This window comes from Cornus florida, unplaced genomic scaffold (genome assembly GCF_030987335.1).
Source record: "Cornus florida cultivar Cherokee Brave unplaced genomic scaffold, ASM3098733v1 CherokeeBrave_3.0.0_Hap2_Chr07, whole genome shotgun sequence".
In the NCBI taxonomy this organism is placed as follows: domain Eukaryota; kingdom Viridiplantae; phylum Streptophyta; class Magnoliopsida; order Cornales; family Cornaceae; genus Cornus; species Cornus florida.
In genome coordinates, this window is record NW_026775577.1 from 67,457,116 (window position 1) to 67,467,496 (window position 10,381).

Sequence of the window (10,381 nt, forward strand, 5' to 3'; positions counted from 1 at the left end):
TATCTTTATACCTTAAGAATGTTAGTGACATAGTAGGTACCTTGATTGAGGTATTCTCATTCAAAGATTCAATCTTTACTCACTAAAACACTCTTCAGGTCATTAAGGGGAACTCGAATAAGTTTAACTCACAACTCTCATTCTTTCAAAGATTCAATCTTTATACATGAAAAAGATCTAGTGACATAATAGGTACCTTGATTGAGGTAATTCAATATTTCCACCTTTATACAATAAAATGGTCTACTGACATATAGATACTTTGATTGAGGAAATTTCATTCAAAGATTCAATCATTGCTCATCAAAACGCTCTTCGTGACGACAAAGGGAACTCGAATAAGTTTAACTCAAAACTCGCATTTTTTTAAAAGATTTAATCTTTAAACATCAAAATGGTGTAGTGACATAATAGGCACCTTGATTGAGGTATTTTCATTCAAAGATTCAATCTTTACTCATTAAAACACTCTTCAGGACGTGAAAGGGAACTCGAATAAGTTTAACTCACAACTCTCCTTTTGTTTCGAAGATCCAATCTTGATACATTAAAAAGGTCTAGTGACATAATAGGTACCGTGATTGAGGTAATTTCATTCAAGGAATCAATCTTTACTCATTAAAACACTCTTCGTGACGACAAAGGGAACTCGAATAAGTTTAACTCAAAACTCGCATTTTTAATCGAAGATTTAAACTTTGCAAATTAAAATGATCCAGTGACATAATAGGTACCTTGATTGAGGTATTTTCGTTCAGAGATTCAATCTTTAGTCATAAAAACACTCTTCGCGACTTCAAAGGGAACTCGAATAAGCTAAATTCTAAACTCTCATTTTCAATCAAAGATTCAATCTTAATACATTAAAACGGTCTAGTGACATAATAGGTACCATGATCAGGGTAATTTCATTCAAAGATTCTATCTTTACTCATTAAAACACTCTTCGTGTCGTCAAAGGGAACTCAAATAATTTTAACTGAAAACTCTAATTTTCTTTCAAAGATTTATTCTTTATACATTGAAATGGGCAAGTGACATAATAGGTACCTTGATTGAGGTATTTTCATTCAAAGATTCATTCTTTACTCATTAAAACACTCTCCGCGACTTCATTGGGATCTCGAATAAGTTAAACTTAAAACTCTCAGTTTTTTTCAGAGATTGAATCTTTGTACATTAGAAAGGTCTAGTGACACAATAGGTGCCTTGATTGAGGTCAATTCATTCAAAGATTCAATCTTTACTCATTAAAACACTTTTCGTGATGTCAAAGGGAACTCGAATAAATTGAACTCAAAACTCTCATTTTCTTTCAAAGATTCGATCATTATACAATAAATAGATCTAGTGACATAATAGGTGCCTTGACCCGTGACTTCATAAGGAACTCGAATAAGTTGATCTCAAAACTCTTATTTTCTTTCAAACATTCAATTTTTACACGTTAAAAAGTTCTAATGACATAATAGGAACCTTGATTAAGGTAATTTCATTCGAAGATTCCATCTTTACTCATAAAAACACTCTTCTGTGACGTCAAAGGGAACTCGAATACGTTTAACTCAAAAACTCTTATTTTCTTTCAAAGAAATCTTTGGACATTAAAATGGTCTAGTAAAAAATAGGTGCCCTTATTGAGGTAGTTTCATTCAAAGATACAATCTTTACTCACTAAAAAGCACTCTTCTCGACCTTATCGGGAACTCGAATAAGTTAAACTCAAAGCTCTCATTTTCTTTCGAAAATTCAATCTTTATACATTAAAAAGGTCTACTGACATAATAGGTCCATTGAATGATGTAATTTCATTCAAAGATTCAGTATTTACTCATTAAAACACTCTTCGTGATGTGAAAGTGAACTCGAATAAGTTTAACTCAAAACTCACATTTTCTTTCAAAGACTTAATCTTTATACATTGTTAAAAAGTTCTAATGACATAATAGGAACCTTGATTAAGGTAATTTTATTCGAAGATTCCATCTTTAGTCATTAAAACACTCTTCTGTGACGTCAAAGGGAACTCGAATACGTTTAACTCAAAAACTCTTATTTTCTTTCAAAGAAATCTTTGGATATTAAAATGGTCTAGAAACAAAATAGGTGCCCTTATTGAGGTAGTTTCATTCAAAGATACAATCTTTACTCACTAAAAAGCACTCTTCTCGACCTTATCGGAACTCGAATAAGTTAAACTCAAAGCTCTCATTTTCTTTCGAAGATTCAATCTTTATACATTAAAAAGGTCTACTGACATAATAGGTCCATTGAATGATGTAATTTCATTCAAAGATTCAGTATTTACTTATTAAAACACTCTTCGTGATGTCAAAGGGAACTCGAATAAGTTTAACTCAAAACTCACATTTTCTTTCAAAAACTTAATCTTTGTACATTAAAATGGTCTACTGACATAATAGGTACCTTAATTGAGGTATTTTCATTCAAAGATATAATCTTTCATCGTTACATGACTCTTCGGGACGTCAAAGCAACACTAATAAGCTTAATTCAAAACTCTCATTAAAAAGGTCAAGTGACATAATAGGTTCCTTGATTGAAACATTTTAATTCAAAGATTCAATCTTTAGTCATTGAAACACTCTTTGCGACTTCGCAGGGAACCTGAATATTTTAAACTCAAAACTCTCACTTTCTTACAAAGATTCTATCTTTAGCGGTAAAACCACTCTTCGCGACTTCAAAGGGACCTCGAATATGTTAAACTCAAAACTCTAACTCTCTTTCAAAGATTCAGTATTTCAATCTTTAAACATTAAAATGGTCTAGTGACATATACGTACCTTGACTGAGGTAATTTCATTCTAAGATTCACTTTTTAGTTATTAAAACACTCATTGTGACGACAAAGGGAACTCGAATAAGTTTAACTGAAAACTCTCATTTTCTTTCAAAGATTTAATCTTTATACATTAAAATCATCTGGTGACATAATAGGAACCTTGATTGAGGTATTTTCATTCAAAGATCCAGCCTTACTCATTAAAACACTAATTGGAATGTGAAAGGGAACTTGAATAAATTTAACTCAAAACTCTCATTTTCCTTCAAAGTTTTTATCTTTATACCTTAAGAATGTTAGTGACATAGTAGGTACCTTGACTGAGGTATTCTCATTCAAAGATTCAATCTTTACTCACTAAAACACTCTTCAGGTCGTTAAGGGGAACTCGAATAAGTTTAACTCACAACTCTCATTCTTTCAAAGATTCAATCTTTATACATGAAAAAGATCTAGTGACATAATAGGTACCTTGATTGAGGTAATTCAATATTTCCACCTTTATACAATAAAATGGTCTACTGACATATAGATACTTTGATTGAGGAAATTTCATTCAAAGATTCAATCATTGCTCATTAAAACGCTCTTCGTGACTACAAAGGGAACTCGAATAAGTTTAACTCAAAACTCGCATTTTTTTCGAAGATTTAATCTTTAAACATCAAAATGGTGTAGTGACATAATAGGTACCTTGATTGAGGTATTTTCATTCAAAGATTCAATCTTTACTCATTAAAACACTCTTCAGGACGTCAAAGGGAACTCGAATAAGTTTAACTCACAACTCTCCTTTTCTTTCGAAGATCCAATCTTGATACATTAAAAAGGTCTACTGACATAATAGGTACCGTGATTGAGGTAATTTCATTCAAGGAATCAATCTTTACTCATTAAAACAATCTTCGTGACGACAAAGGGAACTCGAATAAGTTTAACTCAAAACTCGCATTTTCAATCGAAGATTTAAACTTTGCAAATTAAAATGGTCCAGTGACATAATAGGTACCTTGATTGAGGTATTTTCATTCAGAGATTCAATCTTTAGTCATAAAAACACTCTTCGCGACTTCAAAGTGAACTCGAATAAGCTAAATTTTAAACTCTCATTTTCTTTCATAGATTCAATCTTAAAACATTAAATCGGTCTAGTGACATAATAGGTACCATGATCAGGCTAATTTCATTCAAAGATTCTATCTTTACTCATTAAAACACTCTTCGTGTCGTCAAAGCGAACTCAAATAATTTTAACTGAAAACTCAAATTTTCTTTCAAAGATTTATTCTTTATACATTGAAATGGGCTAGTGACATAATAGGTACCTTGATTGAGGTATTTTCATTCAAAGATTCATTCTGTACTCATTAAAACACTCTCCGCGACTTCATTGGGATCTCGAATAAGTTAAACTTAAAACTCTCAGTTTTTTTCAGAGATTGAATCTTTGTACATTAGAAAGGTCTAGTGACACAATAGGTGCCTTGATTGAGGTCATTTCATTCAAAGATTCAATCATTACTCATTAAAACACTTTTCGTGATGTCAAATGGAACTCGAATAAGTTGAACTCAAAACTCTCATTTTCTTTCAAAGATTCAATCATTATACAATAAATAGATCTAGGGACATAATAGGTGCCTTGACCCGTGACTTCATAGGGAACTCGAATATGTTGATCTCAAAACTCTTATTTTCTTTCAAAGATTCAATTTTTACACGTTAAAAAGTTCTATTGACATCATAGGAACCTTGATTAAGGTAATTTCATTCGAAGATTCCATCTTTACTCATTAAAACACTCTTCTGTGACGTCAAAGGGAACTCGAATACGTTTAACTCAAAAACTCTTATTTTCTTTCAAAGAAATCTTTGGACATTAAAATGGTCTAGTAACAAAATAGGTGCCCTTATTGAGGTAGTTTCATTCAAAGATACAATCTTTACTCACTAAAAAGCACTCTTCTCGACCATATCGGGAACTCGAATAAGTTAAACTCAAAGCTCTCATTTTCTTTCGAAGATTCAATCTTTATACATTAAAAAGGTCTACTGACATAATAGGTCCATTGAATGATGTAATTTCATTCAAAGATTCAGTATTTACTCATTAAAACACTCTTCGTGATGTCAAAGGGAACTCGAATAAGTTTAACTCAAAACTTACATTTTCTTTCAAAGACTTAATCTTTATACATTGTTAAAAAGTTCTAATGACATAATAGGAACCTTGATTAAGGTAATTTTATTCGAAGATTCCATCTTTACTCATTAAAACACTCTTCTGTGACGTCAAAGGGAACTCGAATACGTTTAACTCAAAAACTCTTATTTTCTTTCAAAGAAATCTTTGGATATTAAAATGGTCTTGTAACAAAATAGGTGCCCTTATTGAGGTAGTTTCATCCAAAGATACAATCTTTACTCACTAAAAAGCACTATTCTCGACCTTATCGGGAACTCGAATAAGTTAAACTCAAAGCTCTCATTTTCTTTCGAAGATTCAATCTTTATACATTAAAAAGGTCTACTGACATAATAGGTCCATTGAATGATGTAATTTCATTCAAAGATTCAGTATTTACTCATTAAAACACTCTTCGTGATGTCAAAGGGAACTGGAATAAGTTTAACTCAAAACTCACATTTTCTTTCAAAGACTTAATCTTTATACATTAAAATGGTCTACTGACATAATAGGTACCTTAATTGAGGTATTTTCATTTAAAGATATAATCTTTCATCGTTACAAGACTCTTCCGGACGTCAAAGGAACTCTAGTAAGCTTAATTCAAAACTCTCATCTTTCATCATTTTCTTTCAAAGATTTAATCTTTATACATTTAAATCGTCTGGTGACATAATAGGAACCTTGATTGAGGTGTTTTTATTCAAACATTCAGCCATACTCATTAAAACACTAATCGGAACGTCAAAGGGAACTTGAATAGATTTAACTCAAAACTCTCATTTTCCTTCAAAGTTTTTATCTTTATACCTTAAGAATGTTAGTGACATAGTAGGTACCTTGATTGAGGTATTCTCATTCAAAGATTCAATCTTTACTCACTAAAACACTCTTCAGGTCCTTAAGGGGAACTCGAATAAGTTTAAGTCACAACTCTCATTCTTTCAAAGATTCAATCTTTATACATGAAAAAGATCTAGTGACATAATAGGTACCTTGATTGAGGTAATTCAATATTTCCACCTTTATACAATAAAATGGTCTACTGACATATAGATACTTTGATTGAGGAAATTTCATTCAAAGATTCAATCATTGCTCATTAAAACACTCTTCATGACGACAAAGGGAACTCGAATAAGTTTAACTCAAAACTCGCATTTTTTTCAAAGATTTAATCTTTAAACATCAAAATGGTGTAGTGACATAATAGGTACCTTGATTGAGGTATTTTCATTCAAAGATTCAAGCTTTACTCATTAAAACACTCTTTAGGACGTCAAAGGGAACTCGAATAAGTTTAACTCACAACTCTCCTTTTCTTTCGAAGATCCAATGTTGATACATTAAAAAGGTCTAGTGACATAATAGGTACCGTGATCGAGGTAATTTCATTCAAGGAATCAATCCTTACTCATTAAAACACTCTTCGAGACGACAAAGGGAACTCGAATAAGTTTAACTCAAAACTCGCATTTTCAATCGAAGATTTAAACTTTGCAAATTAAAATGGTCCAGTGACATAATAGGTACCTTGATTGAGGTATTTTCATTCAGAGATTCAATCTTTAGTCATAAAAACACTCTTCGCGACTTCAAAGGGAACTCGAATAAGCTAAATTCTAAACTCTCATTTTCTTTCAAAGATTCAATCATAATACATTAAAACGGTCTAGTGACATAATAGGTACCATGATCAGGGTAATTTCATTCAAAGATTCTATCTTTACTCATTAAAACACTCTTCGTGTCGTCAAAGGGAACTCAAATAATTTTAACTGAAAACTCTCATTTTCTTTCAAAGATTTATTCTTTATGCATTGAAATGGGCTAGTGACATAATAGGAACCTTGATTGAGGTATTTTCATTCAAAGATTCATTCTTTACTCATTAAAACACTCTCCGCGACTTCATAGGGACCTCGAATAAGTTAAACTTAAAACTCTCAGTTTTTTTCAGAGATTGAATCTTTGTATATTAGAAAGGTCTAGTGACACAATAGGTGCCTTGATTGAGGTCATTTCATTCAAAGATTCAATCTTCACTCATTAAAACACTTTTCGTGATGTCAAAGGGAACTCGAATAAGTTGAACTCAAAACTCTCATTTTCTTTCAAAGATTCAATCATTATACAATAAATAGATCTAGTGACATAATAGGTGCCTTGACCCGTGACTTCATAGGGAACTCGAATAAGTTGATCTCAAAACTCTTATTTTCTTTCAAAGATTTAATTTTTACACGTTAAAAAGTTCTAATGACATAATAGGAACCTTGATTAAGGTAATTTCATTCGAAGATTCCATCTTTACTCATTAAAACACTCTTATGTGACCTCAAAGGGAACTCGAATACGTTTAACTCAAAAACTCTTATTTTCTTTCAAAGAAATCTTTGGACATTAAAATGGTCTAGTAACAAAATAGGTGCCCTTATTGAGGTAGTTTCATTCAAAGATACAATCTTTACTCACTAAAAAGCACTCTTCTCGACCTTATCGGGAACTCGAATAAGTTAAACTCAAAGCTCTCATTTTCTTTCGAAGATTCAATCTTTATACATTAAAAAGGTCTACTGATATAATAGGTCCATTGAATGATGTAATTTCATTCAAAGATTCAGTATTTACTCATTAAAACACTCTTCGTGATGTCAAAGGGAACTCGAATAAGTTTAAATCAAAACTTACATTTTCTTTCAAAGACTTAATCTTTATACATTGTTAAAAAGTTCTAATGACATAATAGGAACCTTGATTAAGGTAATTTTATTCGAAGATTCCATCTTTACTCATTAAAACACTCTTCTGTGACGTCAAAGGGAACTCAAATACGTTTAACTCAAAAACTCTTATTTTCTTTCAAAGAAATCTTTGGATATTAAAATGGTCTTGTAACAAAATAGGTGCCCTTATTGAGGTAGTTTCATCCAAAGATACAATCTTTACTCACTAAAAAGCACTATTCTCGACCTTATCGGGAACTCGAATAAGTTAAACTCAAAGCTCTCATTTTCTTTCGAAGATTCAATCTTTATACATTAAAAAGGTCTACTGACATAATAGGTCCATTGAATGATGTAATTTCATTCAAAGATTCAGTATTTACTCATTAAAACACTCTTCGTGATGTCAAAGGGAACTCGAATAAGTTTAACTCAAAACTCACATTTTCTTTCAAAGACTTAATCTTTATACATTAAAATGGTCTACTGACATAATAGGTACCTTAATTGAGGTATTTTCATTTAAAGATATAATCTTTCATCGTTACAAGACTCTTCGGGACGTCAAAGGAACTCTAATAAGCTTAATTCAAAACTCTCATTAAAAAGGTCAAGTGACATAATAGTTTCCTTGATTGAGACATTTTAATTCAAAGATTCAATCTTTAGTCATTGAAACACTCTTTGCGACTTCGCAGGGAACCTGAATATTTTAAACTCAAAACTCTCACTTTCTTACAAAGATTCTATCTTTAGCGGTAAAACCACTCTTCGCGACTTCAAAGGGACCTCGAATATGTTAAACTCAAAACTCTAACTCTCTTTCAAAGATTCAGTATTTCAATCTTTAAACATTAAAATGATCTAGTGACATATACGTACCTTGACTGAGGTAATTTCATTCTAAGATTCACTTTTTAGTTATTAAAACACTCATTGTGACGACAAAGGGAACTCGAATAAGTTTAACTGAAAACTCTCATTTTCTTTCAAAGATTTAATCTTTATACATTAAAATCGTCTGGTGACATAATAGGAACCTTGATTGAGGTATTTTCATTCAAAGATCCAGCCTTACTCATTAAAACACTAATCGGAACGTCAAAGGAAACTTGAATAGATTTAACTCAAAACTCTCATTTTCCTTCAAAGTTTTTATCTTTATACCTTAAGAATGTTAGTGACATAGTAGGTACCATGATTGAGGTATTCTCATTCAAAGATTCAATCTTTACTCAGTAAAACACTCTTCAGGTTGTTAAGGGGAACACGAATAAGTTTAACTCACAACTCTCATTCTTTCAAAGATACAATCTTTATACATGAAAAAGATTTAGTGACATAATAGGTACCTTGATTGAGGTAATTCAATATTTCCACCTTTATACAATAAAATGGTCTACTGACATATAGATACTTTGATTGAGGAAATTTCATTCAAAGATTCAATCATTGCTCATTAAAACACTCTTCGTGATGACAAAGGGAACTCGAATAAGTTTAACTCACAAAAAACACTCTTCGCGACTTCAAAGGGAACTCGAATAAGCTAAATCCTAAACTCTCATTTTCTTTCAAAGATTCAATCTTAATACATTAAAACGGTCTAGTGACATAATAGGTACCATGATCAGGGTAATTTCATTCAAAGATTCTATCTTTACTCATTAAAACACTCTTCGTGTCGTCAAAGGGAACTCAAATAATTTTAACTGAAAACTCTAATTTTCTTCCAAAGATTTATTCTTTATACATTGAAATGGGCTAGTGACATAATAGGTACCTTGATTGAGGTATTTTCAATCAAAGATTCATTCTTTACTCTTTAAAACACTCTCCGCGACTTCATTGGGATCTCGAATAAGTTAAACTTAAAACTCTCAGTTTTTTTCAGAGATTGAATCTTTGTACATTAGAAAGGTCTAGTGACACAATAGGTGCCTTGATTGAGGTCATTTCATTCAAAGATTTAATCTTTACTCATTAAAACACTTTTCGTGAAGTCAAAGGGAACTCGAATAAGTTGAACTCAAAACTCTCAATTTCTTTCAAAGATTCAATCATTATACAATAAATTGATCTGGTGACATAATAGGTGCCTTGACCCGTGACTTCATAGGGAACTCGAATATGTTGATCTCAAAACTCTTATTTTCTTTCAACGATTCAATTTTTAAACGTTAAAAAGTTCTAATGACATAATAGGAACCTTGATTAAGGTAATTTCATTCGAAGATTCCATCTTTACTCATTAAAACACTCTTCTGTGACGTCAAAGGGAACTCGAATACGTTTAACTCAAAAACTCTTAGTTTCTTTCAAAGAAATCTTTGGACATTAAAATGGTCTAGTAACAAAATAGGTGCCCTTATTGAGGTAGTTTCATTCAAAGATATAATCTTTACTCACTAAAAAGCACTCTTCTCGACCTTATCGGGAACTCGAATAAGTTAAACTCAAAGCTCTCATTTTCTATCGAAGATTCAATCTTTATACATTAAAAAGGTCTACTGACAGAATAGGTCCATTGAATGATGTAATTTCATTCAAAGATTCAGTATTTACTCATTAAAACACTCTTCGTGATATCAAAGGGAACTCGAATAAGTTTAACTCAAAACTCACATTTTCTTTCAAAGACTTAACGTTTATACATTAAAA